The sequence below is a fragment of the Macrobrachium rosenbergii genome, chromosome 17 (assembly GCF_040412425.1).
Source record: "Macrobrachium rosenbergii isolate ZJJX-2024 chromosome 17, ASM4041242v1, whole genome shotgun sequence".
Classification (NCBI taxonomy): domain Eukaryota; kingdom Metazoa; phylum Arthropoda; class Malacostraca; order Decapoda; family Palaemonidae; genus Macrobrachium; species Macrobrachium rosenbergii.
Window position 1 is genome coordinate 20,815,765 of NC_089757.1, and position 16,044 is coordinate 20,831,808.

Below are 16,044 nucleotides of genomic sequence, written 5' to 3' on the forward strand. Positions count from 1 at the left end.
TAAGTAAAATTTTCAGTAATAAATACTAACTAACCTAATTTAAAAATTAAGTAATATTTTCAGTAAAAAAAACACTAACTAACCTAAGTTGAAATTTCAGTGAATTTTTCAGTTAAAAAAATAGTGAGCAACCTTCATTAAAATTTCTGTAAATTTTTCAGTAAACAAATACTAATTAACCTAAATAAAAATTTCAGTAAAATTTTAAGTAAAAATACTGAGCTAAATTAAGATTTTAACAAAATTTTCAATCAAAAAATACCAACTAACCTAAATTAGAAATTCGGTAAAATTTTTAGTATAAAAACATCAACCAGCCTAAATTAAAATTACAGTAAAATTTTCAGTAAAAAAATACCAACTAACCTAAATTAGAATTTCAGTAAAATTTTTAGTAAAAAATAACAACTAACCTAAATTAAAATTTCAGTAAGAAAATACCAACTAACGTAAATCAGAATTTCCGTAGAATTTTCAGTAAAAAAAAGTACCAACCAACATAAAAAATAATAGCTACCCTAAATTAACATTTCACAAAAAAAAAAACAGCTAACCTAAATTAGAATTTCAGTAAAATTTTCTGTAAAAAAATGACCAACTAGCCCAAATTAACATTTCGGTAAAAAAAAAAAAAAAACCAACTAACCTAAATTAGAATTTCAGTAAAATTTTCAGCAAAAAAATACTAAACTCACCTGGAACACAAACGTCTAGGACATCCGACCATTGTCCGGATCTACACGAGGACACTTGGACCGATCTCCCCGAAATCCACTGGAGCCCCGGCTGACACTGCATGAAGTAGGCCACGTCCTCGGGCGCACCGTTGGCGTTGTTCACCGTCATCTTCGGCGTCAGTAAAGTCGAGTTACCGGGGGCCGTCGGCTGGCCGGTGCAGGCTGTCTGGTTCATGGCTGTGCCGACAGCTACGATGAAACAGTGAGAAATGTAAAGAAAATGATTGCCTGGAGAAATATGTATGTATGTATGTATGCATAATATATATATATGCATTATATATAGCCTATACATATATATTATATATACATATATATTTATAAATACATGTATATTTGTATACACACACACAAACACACACACACACACACACACACACACATATATATATATATATATATATATATATATATATATATATATATATATATTGATATATATATAATATATTATATTATATTTTATTATATTATATATATATATTATATATATATATATATATATATATATATATATATATATATATATATACATATATATGTGTGTGTGTTTGTGTGGTGTGTGTATATTTATGTATGTGTGTGTGTTTAGTAGACTTTACTCATACTTTAAAAGTTTCAGTTTGAAATGTAATTTTTAAAATGGGAAAAAATGTTACCATGGCGAAGATGTTTTTGACAGATGTCTTGAGGTGGAAATTTAATCTTAATGTATTCTCTTTTCATTTGCAAGTGTGCCATGATAACAGACTGAACTCTTATACTGAAATTTCTGTGTAGAACATTACTGCCCCGTTACAGTGCCCATTTCTGTATCATTATATGTAATAACCCCGTTTGAAACAGATTATCTCAGTTTACATGAAAACTCTTGTTTAACAAAATTATGCTAATAAGATGGACTTTAGTGTTTTAGATGCCTTTTAATTTAAGCCTGAGATAAAAAAGGCTAGGTTACGCAGCCCTCCAAGAACCCACTGATTCCAGAGCATAAGGAATACCCCTGAAGCCTTTCGGGTAACTAGCGTCGTTTACAGCCAAAAAGGCAGATTAATGTTAAATAACCGGGCACTGGAACCTTGCGAGTGTCCAGAGCCTTTGCAGTATGAGTGAAAAAGTCAGACTTTATAGGCTTTTGGGTAACTAGCACTTATTGAGCATAAAGCCCGAAGCCCAGAATGGAGATAACTTTCAGTATGTAGTGCCTTTAAGCATAAGGTTTAAAAAGGACAGACACTGGGGACTTTCGGGTTTCTAGTTCCTTGACAGCGTAATGCTAAAATAGGCCAGACTCCAGAGCTTTTGGGGAGTTTGAAGCATGGGGCCAGACTTTAGTCTTGTGGGTGCTAAGCTGCTTTGGTGCATAATGTTAACTACTAAAAGGAACTGAATGTGAAAGACTAAGACATCTTAAATTGTTGAGCCGTCGAAAGAATTTCATTGAGGGAAATGGTCCTAGAAAGATCATCAAACGTTATAGCCTGATTTTAAAGACCCGTGCAGCAAGTAATTATATTTGAGATTACAGTGAATAATTGCATTTAAATTCAATGTTTTTTCCAAATCAAGTGAATGAAGCCATTAGCTACTCTCAAGGTTGCTACAAACAGTATGGTTGCTGTGGGAGTCGCTGGTATTTGCAAGATGCAGCCGGCTTTAATTTTTTTTTTTGTCCACTACCGGACACGAAAAGTGAATGGCATTGGCAGGTTGGTTTTTAGATTAAGCTGGCCTTATGCCAGCACAAACCCCTGTTCTTTTTCCCTTGCGGTAGCCCGCAAGTATGGAAACCTGTTAAATAGTATATGAGTCCTGGATTGGACTTCTGGACTCTTCAAACCAACTGAGGCAAGAATGACATTTCTCTGGCCTGATGATATTCTTTGCGATAGAGAAAATATGGTATGTGCCATATTTGTTAAATATCTGAATTGCAAGTTTTTCTGCCTTTATTTCTTCAAGTCAGAGATTAATGAACTGATGAAAGTATGATATTTCCAACTTTTCATCATGGTTGAATGTAAGTTTCCTTGGTTATGTAAAAGGAGAAAATTATAAGCTTATACAATAAATCTATGGAATTGCCTTCGTGCTTCATATTCCCAGAGTCCCAAAACAAACCGTTCTTTATTTCATGTTTTCACTGTTGGCCCTGATATGCTCATTAGAATTCCTTAAATATGTTTAAAATAAATAACATCTTTAAAACTGTTAGTAATGACAGTATACCACAGTCCCTTAAAAGCCAAAGATAGGATATGTACAGTGTCATCTCTTTTCGATTAGTCTTCAATCGTGTCAACACTTCTTGGAAAGAAGCGTTGACATAAGTTGGACAAAACAAAGGGAGAGGAAGGGGTATCAGAGGCAAATTGGCCAGCGAACAATGATCGAAGAATTAAATCAAGACTAGATGCATTTACCACGGTAGTAATAAGCAGTATATACTTGCTTGTAAATAAAGCAGTTAACGATTGTTGCTGTAGATGTAACCATTCTGTATGCAATCATGAAGACTTGTTTTTAATTCCCAAACCGACCTCGAGGCTTACTAGGTCGCGCCGGCAAAGTCGAAATGACTTGTTATTTTTCCCTTGCTATTGCGGTAAAGTGAAAACATGCAAATCTTCACTTTTAACGGTGCGAAGCTTAAGCTTTTTATTGTTTAATATATTACAAAGAGGCCATGACGGAATGCCCTAATCAAGCTCGATTACTGAAGGAGAAGAGCGCTTATTGGCTTCTCTTTAACAGGATGACAAATCGGCCTTTAAAAAATGGCAGGGTAAATCATTCGTGAAATACGACGAGGAAGAGCATTCCATATTTAGGAAGTGATTGGGGCGAAGGACTGATCAAACTGAACTCTCCTCATGTTTACCATACAACTGCCACTTACTGTGGGTTTGTTGCCCAGCATTTATTTGAATCTGGGCACATTATTTTCTTAATTATGGCTCTAAAAAGGCTTGAGCCATGTTTAGGCATTATGCCCACAACCGATATATTAAGGGCTGTATTGTAGCAGCAGTTGCCCAGTGTTTCTGGAACAAATTGTGCTTCACAAATGTTATAGCTGAATCTTGGAAGAAAAGTGAGGTGACTACAGTGTCATGGAGAAAAATTATACATCTTTTTGAGGCTGATAAAGGTTATTCGAGTCTCAAAATTTTAAATATTTTTTGATTAGGTCCCAAGTTATCACACAAACAAACTAACAGAGTGTTGATCAGACAGCTAGCAACTGCGGATGCTGTAAGACTGCATTATCCAGTCTCAGATATTTTTTGGAAATCACGGGCCCTGAAATACACTGGCGGGATCAGTCTCACTTGCTATACAAGAACAGACTTTAGACTGTAGACTTCTTTGTCCTCCTCTGTATATCCTAAATCAATCAACCTGCCTCGGATATTATGACTCTTTTTGCACATTAATACGCCAGCTACAGCTAGTAGTCTAAATAGGAAGTGTTCCTCATTGGGAGGTGGGTTCCATTCTCAGCTAGCACTCTGCTGGCCGCGCGCTCGAATCTCCGACCGCATGTGAAGAATAAGAGGAACTTATTTCTGGTGGTAGACATTCATTTCTCGCTATAGTGTGGCTCGGATTCCTCAATAAGTTGCAGGTCCCGTTGCTAGGTAACCAATTGGTTCTTAGCCACGTAAAATAAATCTAATCCTTTGGGCCAGCCCTAGGAGAGCTGTTAATCAGCTCAGTGGTCTGGTTAAACTAAGGTATACTTAACTTTTAAATAGGAAGTAATGTACTCGTTGCCTTATACGTGTGATTTCTTTATAACTGTGAGAAGCCTTTGTTCTGCAAACGTGACTCGAGTCTAATGCACAATGTCTTAATGACCTGAGTAAAGTTACTTACTGATTTGCCGTCGTTTCGTTTCATGCACTTAATCGCTTCTTATTTCCTGGCTTTTAAAATCAGATTTGATTTGATTTATTTGTTCTCCAACCCAGGTGGATTTGTGGCAAGAATTGTTCAGTGCTTGCCGATAGTAATATTTTTAGTTTGGACCATGTCATTGGAATGGTATTATTATTGGTGTTCTTAATGACATTAAATATATGCATTGATTCGTACGGAACAAACAAGAATGCTCCGAAATAGAATGTCTTTATGAGGGGAAAAATAAAGCAAAGTGAAGAAAAGAGTATTAAAACTCCATTGAAAATAATAAATAACAAGATATATGCAGAATTAAACATTTTAGTTAAAAAATATTGACGACTGTCAATGTTTATGGCGATATTAAGGAAAATTATAGCCTGTCGTAAATTGGAAGCCACATTCTGAAGGCACTTGGGAAGAACTGTTGATTTAATAACTTGTCCTAGTGCTGTCACGACAGCAAGGAGGAATGTCTCTTTTTTGGCTGTAGAGATCCTTCAGTTCAAGTAAGCTGCAAGGCTGCCTTGTAAAAATGCCATGCTTCTGTGCTGTAAACGTATTTATTTACGAGATTTTAGTTACTTCTATTCAGTTTTAAATGTCATCGCATTCACGTGCATTTGATTCCTTTTTCCCCTCTCACAGATTATGAGAAATTGCCGTTTATCATGGGAAATTGCATCCTGTTTTCTTATGAGACTTTGTATTCTAGTTTCCGCCAGGAAATTGTATTCTGTTTTCCCACGGGAGGTTATTTATTTAATTCCTAGGAGAGCTTTCTAATTGTTTTGTCTTGGAACGTTACATCGGTTTTCTCATGGGAAATTGTATTCTGGTTCCTCATGGTACATTATATTCTGATTTCGTATGGAACATTGTACGTATTTTCTCTTGGAACTGTGTTTGTTTTTTTATGGAACATTGTATTTGTTTTCTCTTGGAACTGTGTTTGTTTTCTAACGGAACTTTGCACGTATTTTCTCTTGGAACTGTGTGTGTTTTTTTATGGAACATTGTACGTATTTTCTCTTGGAACTCTGTTTTTTTTTATGGAACATTGTATTTGTTTTCTCATGTGATGTTGTGGCCTGCCTTCTCATGGGAAATTTTATCCGGATTTCTCACGGAATATTGTATTTATTTTCTCTTGTAGCATTGTAATTGTTTTCTCACGGACATATTCTGCTGTCTGTCGGGGTATTGTATTCTGTACTTTTGTTTGTTCCAAATGAGTGACTATGTTTTAACTATGTCTTGTTGTTGTCCTTGTCATGTTCAGTTGCTTATCCATTGTCAGGGTAAACGTCTTATTCTTCTTGTTCCTGTTATTATTTTATGAAATATCTTCATTTTGTCATGAAACAGCCCAAAAAAGGGCCATTGCATCGACGAGCTAGCTTCAACAGAATTCAGTTCCAGTATGGTAAAACGAACAAAGAAGTAAGGTGATGGTAATTCATTTTCTATTTATACATTTCCATTCATTCGGGCATTGAAACCCGCACCTTCAGTTGAAACAATCTCCATTCATTCGAAAAATCCACTTTACTGAATATTTTTTTATGATTCCCTTTGATTCTTGCAGAAGATGGCATTTGCAGCACAATATGAAATTTATCACATCGCCATGAATGATTAGCTTTTCTTTCCTTTTCATCATCTGCTTTATTGATAATTTTTCTGTTATATTTTTCTCGGAACCACTTATTAGAGACTTATGGAATTTTATCTATATTTAACAATACTGTCATTTACGTCTGTGTTTTCTCACACATCGACACATTCTTTAGGCGCTTGCTAGTCGTGTATATAAATGTGTGTATGTATGTGTATATATATTATATATACATACATACATATATATATATATATATATATATATATATATATATATATATATATATATATATGCACACACACACACAAACATATATATACATATGTGTGTGTGTGTGTACTGAGTACTGAGAGAGAGAGAGAGAGAGAGAGAGAGAGAGAGAGAGAGAGAGAGAGAGAGAGAGAGAGAGAGAGAGTTAAATTCACCAACCTGTACTGGAGCAGTTCACCTGTTGTCCTGGGGACCAGGTATCCCCCATACATTCGGCTACATAGACCCTCCCAGTTCCTGTCGAAGTGTAAGGACTGCTTCCAGGGCAGCCCACAGCCACGGCCACGCCATCGATGATGGTCTTGGTGACGGCGACGGCGGCGTCGTAGGATGGGGTCACGCCGTCGCACCAAGACTCCACGTCCATGACCTTGGCTGCTGTTGAAAAATAGAAAAAGAGTTCGGTGTTCATTTGGGGATTTGGTCTGGTATGGGTGTAGGTTATGGATCCTACAGACGACCTTTTTTTAGGGGGAGGGGGATTGGTTAGTTATAAATGATTTGTTTAACCAGACCTCTGAACTCTTTTAGGGTTCTTTTCGGGCTGGGAGAAGGGTGAGGGGGAGTGGTAGGGGTTTGTTGCTGACTGTAATTCCTCCTAATATTTGCCAATAATATTTTTTTTTTATATAATTTATGAAAGACGGCACGAAACTGGGGACAAATTAGGTTTTGTTTGGTAGAAATTACAAACATGGTAGTATATCCCTCAATCCTGCAGATCTTTGGATCTGCAAATCAAATGTGGTTGAATTAGAAAATTTTATATTTCTTTACGATAAATAGCTTTATTTTTTTACTGCTTCAGTATGTACAGTTATTTTGTAGATTGCTTTACGATAAATAGCTTTTTTTATACTGCTTTAGTATGTAAAGCTATTTTGTAGATTGCTTTATAATAAGTAGATTTTTTTACTGCTTTAGTATGTACAGCTATTTTGTATATTGCTTTACGATAGATATATTTTTTCTGCTGCTTCAGTGCGTACAGCTATTTTGTATATTGCTTTACGATAAATAAATTTTTTTATACTGCCTTAGTATGTACAGCTATTTTGTAGATTGCTTTACGATAAATGATTGTTGTAGTTTTGCAGTAGATGACAAGAAATATAACAAAAATTAATTTTCACCAATGAAATGAAATCAGTGCGTCAAATCATGAAGAACACAGAGTCCATTGTGGTCCTCCAAATTTTCTGTGTGTAGTTTCAAGAATCGCCTAAATCAGCAATATCCAGTGAAAGATTTTTTTTCTCCACCGACAAACATTTTGTCTGTATAAATCTAAAGTCTGTATCGACACAGAAATGTGAAATTCAGATTGCCACTGGGATTTTTGCAAATCGATAATGCAAATTTTGAATTTAGCATAAATAGCCAAGTCAGTTTTTTTTGAACCAGTGTCATAGTTCTCAAAGCATTGTATTGGTCACTTTATTTTTTATGAACGGAAAACATTAAAACTGTGCTTTATGATTCATATGGAGGGATATTATATAATTCAAACTGAGCTCTGCGCTTTATGAATGGACGGTTTATCGTTCGAAATGGCCGTTGGAATTCTTATGAGCTGATATCCTGCCTTTCAAAATGACTACCACTGGTTCTTATGGATCAGTATTGGGGAATTCAAAATGGCTTCTGTGACTTACAAAGCGGTATTAGAGCCATTCAGAATAGTCACCATGACTAGAATGATTTGATGATGTCGCGTTCAAAGCGAATGCTGATTCTTCTGAACTGATAATATAGTATTGACACTACGACAATAACTTCCCGCCAATAAGAGTTAGGAAATGGGGGATGAGGGGAAGTTTTTATAAAAAATTTGACTCGCTGTCTATTTGACTCGCTGTCTGTTTTAAAGGCCCCAACTCTTAGGTGGTATGGGTTGAATGATCCATCTGTTGGGATTTTTCTTGATTTCGATTTAGCCTAGGTTATTTTCTTTGTATATGCAAGAAATTTTTTTTAGGTTATAAGTGGCTTAATTTGGATAGAACAGAGCCAGTCATCATGATGAGAGCGAGAGGTGATGGCAGTTAAGAAATCAGGGAGCCAAAGAGTAAAAAAACGAAGTACGAAGGAAAAGGACAGCTTAGACGAGCACCTTTTGCTCTTCTTATCTTTCTTTGTGAATTGTTTTCTTTTACCGCGTTTGTTTTCGGTACAAGACAGGTCATAAAATATTCAAACGATACTGAGCCACTATGTATCGCTTACTGGCTGCACTTGCGTTGAAATGATGCCTAGCTTTATGATTCGTCCCCTTTCCGTCTTTCCAGCACCATCTTCCTTCTTTTGATAGTGATTGTTTAGGAGTCTCACAATCTCTCTGTAATGCGTAGAATATGATGGGTGGCAACACCATTGTTGATTTCATCCTTCAGTGATAATGTTGATGATAGTGGATCTGACACAACTGCTGTGTCTTTCCGAATTGCAAGACAAAGGTCTTTGAAACTGCGAACTCCTTTCGGGTCAAGTCTTTCTAGGTTTTGAGCATCTTGTTGTGAAGGGAGCTCTTGATAAGTTGGTGACCTGTCGTTCCCCTCCTGGCTGAGGCTCTTTCTCCCTTTCTCTTTTTTTTTTTTTCCGCTTCCGTCATGAGGGTGTCACTCCCATGGATCATCTGTTATATAAGCATGATCTTTTACACTGACTAAGGAGCAGTAATTATATGCAAAGGTGTTAAAGCGTATCTGGTGAGCGCATTTGTTCGATTGTTTATTAGTATGAATGTGCAAAAATTGTTTTTAGTTTTCTGTAAAAGTAAACTATTGAGATGGCTCTATCTGTCCGTCCAGACTTGTTCTGTCCGCCCTCAGATCTTAAAAACTGCTGAGGCTAGAGGGCTGCAAATTGGTATGTTGCTCATCCACCCTCCAATCATCAAACATACCAAATTGCAGCCCTCTAGCCTCAGTAGTTTTTATTTCATTAAAGATTAAAGTTAGCCATGATCGTGCGTCCGGCACCGCTATAGATGCCAACAACAGAGGCCACCACCGGGCTGTGGCTGAAAGTTTCATGAGCCGCGGGTGAGAGTTTCATGGGCCGTAGCTGAGGTTTCATACAGCATTAACGCTGTACAGAAAACTCGAGTGCGCCGAAGCAAACTTCGGCACATTTGTTACTTTTTTTAACGAAAGTTCCACTAAAGGTGGGTCACGTTAGTAACAACAGTTATTTACATTGTTTACATTGGCGGAGGGTTTTGGTATCTGAGCTCTCAAGTTTTCACTGTTTCTTTTAACCTGGCAGGGTTGAAAGGATTTGGAAAAAACTAGAAGCCATAGGGATGATAATGAAATACAGATGAAAATGTAAATTTAAAGAAACGGGCAAACAAAAAAAAAAATACACGCATTAAAACAGATGTCATGAATTGAGAAAAATTAAATCAGGAAAATTTTGGCAATAAGAAGAGAAAGTAAGTAACGTGGGAGATATGTAAATTATTTCATAAAGATAAGCAAATAAAGTAAAAGATGAATATATACATAAATTTAATTGTAGTTGGGACATATAAATTAAAACTGAAGGTAAGCATCAAGGCATAAGAAAAACTTACCCATGATAAGCAGCAGAATGCTTCTAGCTAAACTTCTCATTATCAAACCTTCCCCGAATTTTCTTTGCGAATCTTAATTCTTCCAGTTATCTTCAGGTGCTGGATGCATCAAGCCTTGTCTTCGTCTACTCCAGCATTGGCACTTTTGTTTCCAAGTCCATCGGTTACCGCTCGGCGTGCAGGGAAATATTTACCGTGAGCAAGCGAAACGAGGACTGATTTGTGGCGTCACTGTGGGCCGCTTCGTGCGTTGGACGCATGCGCAGTACCAGAGCGGCGTTACCTGTTTGCGCGAATTGTACAGCAGTTACAGGGAGTTGCATGCGGTTTCCATGTGTTCGATTTTGTTTACGGTGAAAATACGTATGGATGCGCTTACCTTAATAGCATTCTTTCTCCATAGTGCTCTCTCTCTCTCTCTCTCTCTCTCTCTCTCTCTCTCTCTCTCTCTCTCTCTCTCTCTCTCTCTCTCTCTCTCCATTTTCACTTTTTCCTTTTATTTGCCCACACCTCTTTCACTCCTGTTTTCTCGTTTTGTTTATCTTTCTGTCTGTCATTTTCTATGAGTTTGTTGTTGAACCAATACCTTACTCTTTCCAAACTATATTACACCACATTCGTCATGCGCTTTATTTGCTGATAGTAATAACTCTGAAGCAAGGAATAATCGGTACTTCGGTGTCTAAAGGAAGATTTTCATACTCTTTATTGATTGTTTGCACACATGTTCTCTGTGGTTTGTGACGTTGTAGAATATTGACACCAGTGTCATTAATTAAAAGAAAAACTCAGTCCGTTTAAAAAATAATAATAATAAAACCTAAATGAATAAACTTTCTTGCAAAATCTAACCCGTAATAAATCGAAAAATCCCCTTGGTATTATATACTGCATTCTCTCCAAGAATCTCATACCTTTTGATACGTACATAAATATATAAATATATATATATATATATATATATATATATATATATATATATATATATATATATATATATATATATATATATATATATATTTTTTAAAAAAGGTCCACAAAATAAACTAAGAAATGTTTCGGCCAATATGAAGGTCGACGATTATTAGTTGAGATATTGTTGCTTATTAAAATTTCCGTGTTTGTTTTGGACCTTTTTCATATTAAACTGTTAGATTACACACACACACACACACACACACACACACACACACACACACACACACACACACACACCATATTTATGCATATAAATATACACACAATTATACAATATATATAAATATATATATTTATATATATATATATATATATATATATAGATATGTAAATATATGTCAATATTTATATTTATATATATATATATATACATATGTATATGTATATAAATATGTATATATGTAATATATATATTATATATATATATTATTATATATATATATACATTATATATATATATATATATATATATATATATATATATATATATATATATATATATATATATATATATATATGTATATACATACGTGGGCTAGTGGTTAACATTAACCTCACTAACATATCGGGTTTGGGCCCCGAATTCCGCCTTTGGCCGTCAAATTTCTTTGTACCTTTATTGGTATTTTAGGCTTATCCAATCAGTGCGGAAATCGAGATATTAAGAGGCCACTGGGGCTATGACTCACACACACAAGCACAATAATACCAAACTACAGTATCAGTGAATAGCTTTAGTAAGAACTGTAGATTGTCCCTAATTTATTGTTCTGATTGCCTTTTTACTGCTGCATTCTTGCGTGCCTTTATGCCATTATTACTTTTTAATTCTTTTATTTATTGAGGCTTCTGCTCTCATACGCATTTGAGGGTTTTATTCTTTTACTTGTTGGGGTTTTTGCTCTCATACTTATTTGAGGGTTTAATTCTTTTATTTATTGAGACTTTTTGCTCTCGTACACATTTGAGGGTTTAATTCTTTCATTTGATGAGGTTTTTGCTCTCACGCATTTGAGGGTTTAATTCTTTTATTTACTGAGGCTTTTTGCTCTCATATACATTTGAGGGTGAAGGTGGTAAACATTCGTTATTTATGAAAGGTTTTCTCTGGGATTCATTTAATTATCTTTATTACCTTTTATGCGTTTAATGTTGCAGAGGTCTTTTTTTTCTGTCTAGTTTTTCTCAATAGTCTTTTTTTCTGAAATGTGGAAATTTCTTGGCTCGGCAATACCCTCATGAATACTCCGTAAGAGTAAGTGCTTTCATTACTATGAATTTTTTATCTGTTTATTTATTAATTTGTTCATTTTTTTTGTCTTTTCTTATAACCGATCTTTTCTTTCTGTCTTTCCTATTATCTTCTGTTACTTCTTTCAAATGATCAACTTATTCCTTGGAAGCTCGATTATTCAATTCAATGGCCCTTGTGGGCTTGTTCCATATGAATAGGTTTCATCTCTGAATAATAATAATAATAATAATAATAATAATAATAACAATAATAATAATAATAGATTAGTCGCAGTGTAGCATAATAACCTCATACTTAATAACGTATAATTGCGTGTATGAATGTCTGTATCAGAGTTTTGGCTAGACTTACCATGAGAAAGGATCTGCTATATATCGTGCTAAACAATGCCTAATTTACAACGCACGTATTCCACAAGGGAATGACTAATGGCTTCTGAGTGGATTACTTCCAGATTGAATGATACTGCATCGAGCGAATAAACCACCTTCTGCCATTAGTCGTTTCGTTCGGTTTTCTGCCGAGCAATAATGGCAATTTGGTCGATACTTTTCAAGATGAATTCGACAGGATGGTTGCAATTATATGCGTCTCTTTGCTTCAAAATGACTACGAGTTCTTAACGATAAGAAGTTTTGTTGTATGTGGTACTTTTGGGAAAATTAGCGAAAGGGGTATTTTTCCTATTACCTATCGGTGTTTTATTGCTGGTAAGAATTGTGATCTTTTTACCAAGGCTTTGTGGGTTCTGGTTTCAACTGCTTTGCTCGCGCGTGCTAAAGAAGTCTTGGAAGTTACTGGGCTTTTGTCATCTGAAAATGGTCATGGTCTTTTTATTTTTTATATTTAATTTATTTTTAATTTTTTTTTTAATTTATTTTTAATTTTTTTTTTCTGAGTGATTTATTTTTTAATTTTGTTTTTTTTGTCCTGAGTGATTTTTCCAGTGATCACATTTTCATTGTTATTTGTCGCTTGCCTCACCGAGCATTCATAGGAGCAGCTAATAGTAGTAATGTAAGATCTATAATAATAGACGACGATATTTTCCGAAATGTTATTTCGAAGTTCGAAGCAACTACCGTCATTATTTTTAAAGAGCGTTACGATTTTCGTACAGTCTGAATCGAGATTCACTAAGGCCCTTTTATAAAGTGCTATTTTGAAGTGCAGGAAAGCCATCCTTTTCATAAAGTGTTATTTTGAAGTGTAGGACAGCCAGCCTTTTTATAAAGTGTTATTTGAAGTGCAGGACAGCCAGCCTTTTTATAAAGTGTTATTTGAAGTGCAGGACAGCCAGCCTTTTTATAAAGTGTTATTTGAAGTGCAGGACATCCAGCCTTTTTATAAAGTGTTATTTGTACAGGACATCAGCCTTTTATAAAGTGTTATTTGAAGTGCAGAACAGCCAGCCTTTTATAAAGTGTTATTTGAAGTGCAGGACAGCCAGCCTTTTTATAAAGTGTTATTTGAAGTGCAGGACAGCCAGCCTTTTTATAAAGTGTTATTTGAAGTGTTATTTGAAGGACAGCCAGCCTTTTTATAAGGACAGTGCAAGCTTTTTATAGTGTTATTTGAAGTGCAAGACAGCCAGCCTTTTTATAAAGTGTTATTTGAAGTGCAGGAACAGCCAGCCTTTTTATAAAGTGTTATTTGAAGTGCAGGACAGCCAGCCTTTTATAAAGTGTTATTTTGCAGGACAGCCAGCCTTTTTATAAAGTGTTATTTGAACAGAACAGCCAGCCTTTTTATAAAGTGTTATTTGAAGTGCAGGACAGCCAGCCTTTTTATAAAGTGTTATTTGAAGTGCAGGACAGCCAGCCTTTTTATAAAGTGTTATTTGAAATGCAGGACAGCCAGCCTTTTTATAAAGTGTTATTTGAAGTGCAGGACAGCCAGCCTTTTTATAAAGTGTTATTTGAAGTGCAGAACAGCCAGCCTTTTTTATAAAGTGTTATTTGAAGTGCAGGACATCCAGCCTTTTTATAAAGTGTTATTTGAAGTGCAGGACATCCAGCCTTTTTATAAAGTGTTATTTGAAGTGCAGGACATCCAGCCTTTTTATAAAGTGTTATTTGAAGTGCAGAACAGCCAGCCTTTTTATAAAGTGTTATTTGAAGTGCAGGACAGCCAGCCTTTTCATAAAGTGTTATTTGAAGTGCAGAACAATCAGCCTTTTTATAAAGTGTTATTTGAAGTGCAGGACATCCAGCCTTTTATAAAGTGTTATTTGAAGTGCAGGACATCCAGCCTTTTATAAAGTGTTATTTGAAGTGCAGGACATCCAGCCTTTTATAAAGTGTTATTTTATTTGATTTTAAATGCAGGATATCCAGCCTTTTATAAAGTGTTATTTGAAGTGCAGGACAGCCAGCCTTTTTTATAAGTTATTTGAAGTTACAGGACATCTGTGCAGGACAGCCAGCCTTTTTTATAAAGTGTTATTTGAAGTGCAGGACAGCCAGCCTTTTTATAAAGTGTTATTTGAAGTGCAGGACATCCACATGCCAGCCTTTTTATAAAGTGTTATTTGAGAAGACATCCAGCAGAACAGGACAGCCAGCCTTTTTATAAAGTGTTATTTGAAGTGCAGGATATCCAGCCTTTTTATAAAGTGTTATTTGAAGTGCAGGACATCCAGCCTTTTTATAAAGTGTTATTTGAAGTGCAGGACATCCAGCCTTTTTATAAAGTGTTATTTGAAGTGCAGGACAGCCAGCCTTTTTATAAAGTGTTATTTGAAGTGCAGGACAGCCAGCCTTTTTATAAAGTGTTATTTGAGATGCAGGACAGCCAGCCTTTTTTATAAAGTGTTATTTGAAGTGCTTTATAAAGTGTTATTTGACAGGACCAGCCTTTTTATAAAGTGTTATTTGAAGTGCAGGACATCCAGCCTTTTTATAAAGTGTTATTTGAAGTAGGACATCCAGCCTTTTATAAAGTGTTATTTGACAGATGTGTTATCTGAGCCAGCTTTTTATAAAGGACAGCCAGCCTTTTTATAAAGTGTTATTTGAAGTGCAGGACAGCCATCCTCATTATTTCTTGTAGAATTTTTATTACCTGGTAATGTATCTTTTTTTTTTTTCAAATTTTTGGTCATATCTTATGACAGCTTAACTCAGTAGTTTGAAATTTTTATAATTAATGTTATATATTTAATCACTGATGTGACTAATTTGATAGATTTCTTAAGGGTAAATGCCTAGAGGTGATTAGTTTGATGATTCCGTGCTTTTAATTATTTTATCTTCATTTTCGATCTTGGATCAAAGTTAAATCAGGAACATAATTTGCATTGGCTTTGTTGCGATGCAAACTCGAAATTGATTGGCACTGTAATATAAACTGGTGTTTATATGTAATTTTGCTTATATGTAATTTTTGGTTTGGGAACTGGCCGCTTGCTTCAAGCAGACGATTGGTTATTTTTGTTTTCACTTGATCATTCATAGAGTAGCGTTGTGATATCATGGTTTGCACATCCAGCTACCAGTCACTTATTAAAATTGAAGTATTGCACATACATACATACATATTCAGTACGTGAGTACGTATATACATACGAGTTAGAGTAAATATGAGCAAGAAAGGTTATGAGGGTATATCTATATTTATATGTTTATATATATATATATATATATATATATATATATACATACATATATATACAGTACATATATCTATATACATACTGTATATG

General features: G+C 35.1%; 1 protein-coding gene and 1 pseudogene across 1 annotated transcript in view; both read left to right on the top strand.

Moving 5' to 3' along the window:
• Positions 1-16,044, top strand: part of LOC136847775 (putative carbonic anhydrase-like protein 2) — a 482,132-nt gene that overhangs the window by 60,665 nt on the left and 405,423 nt on the right. The gene's annotated exons all lie outside the window — the stretch shown is intronic.
• On the top strand, positions 6,975-15,309 carry LOC136847539 (uncharacterized; annotated as a pseudogene).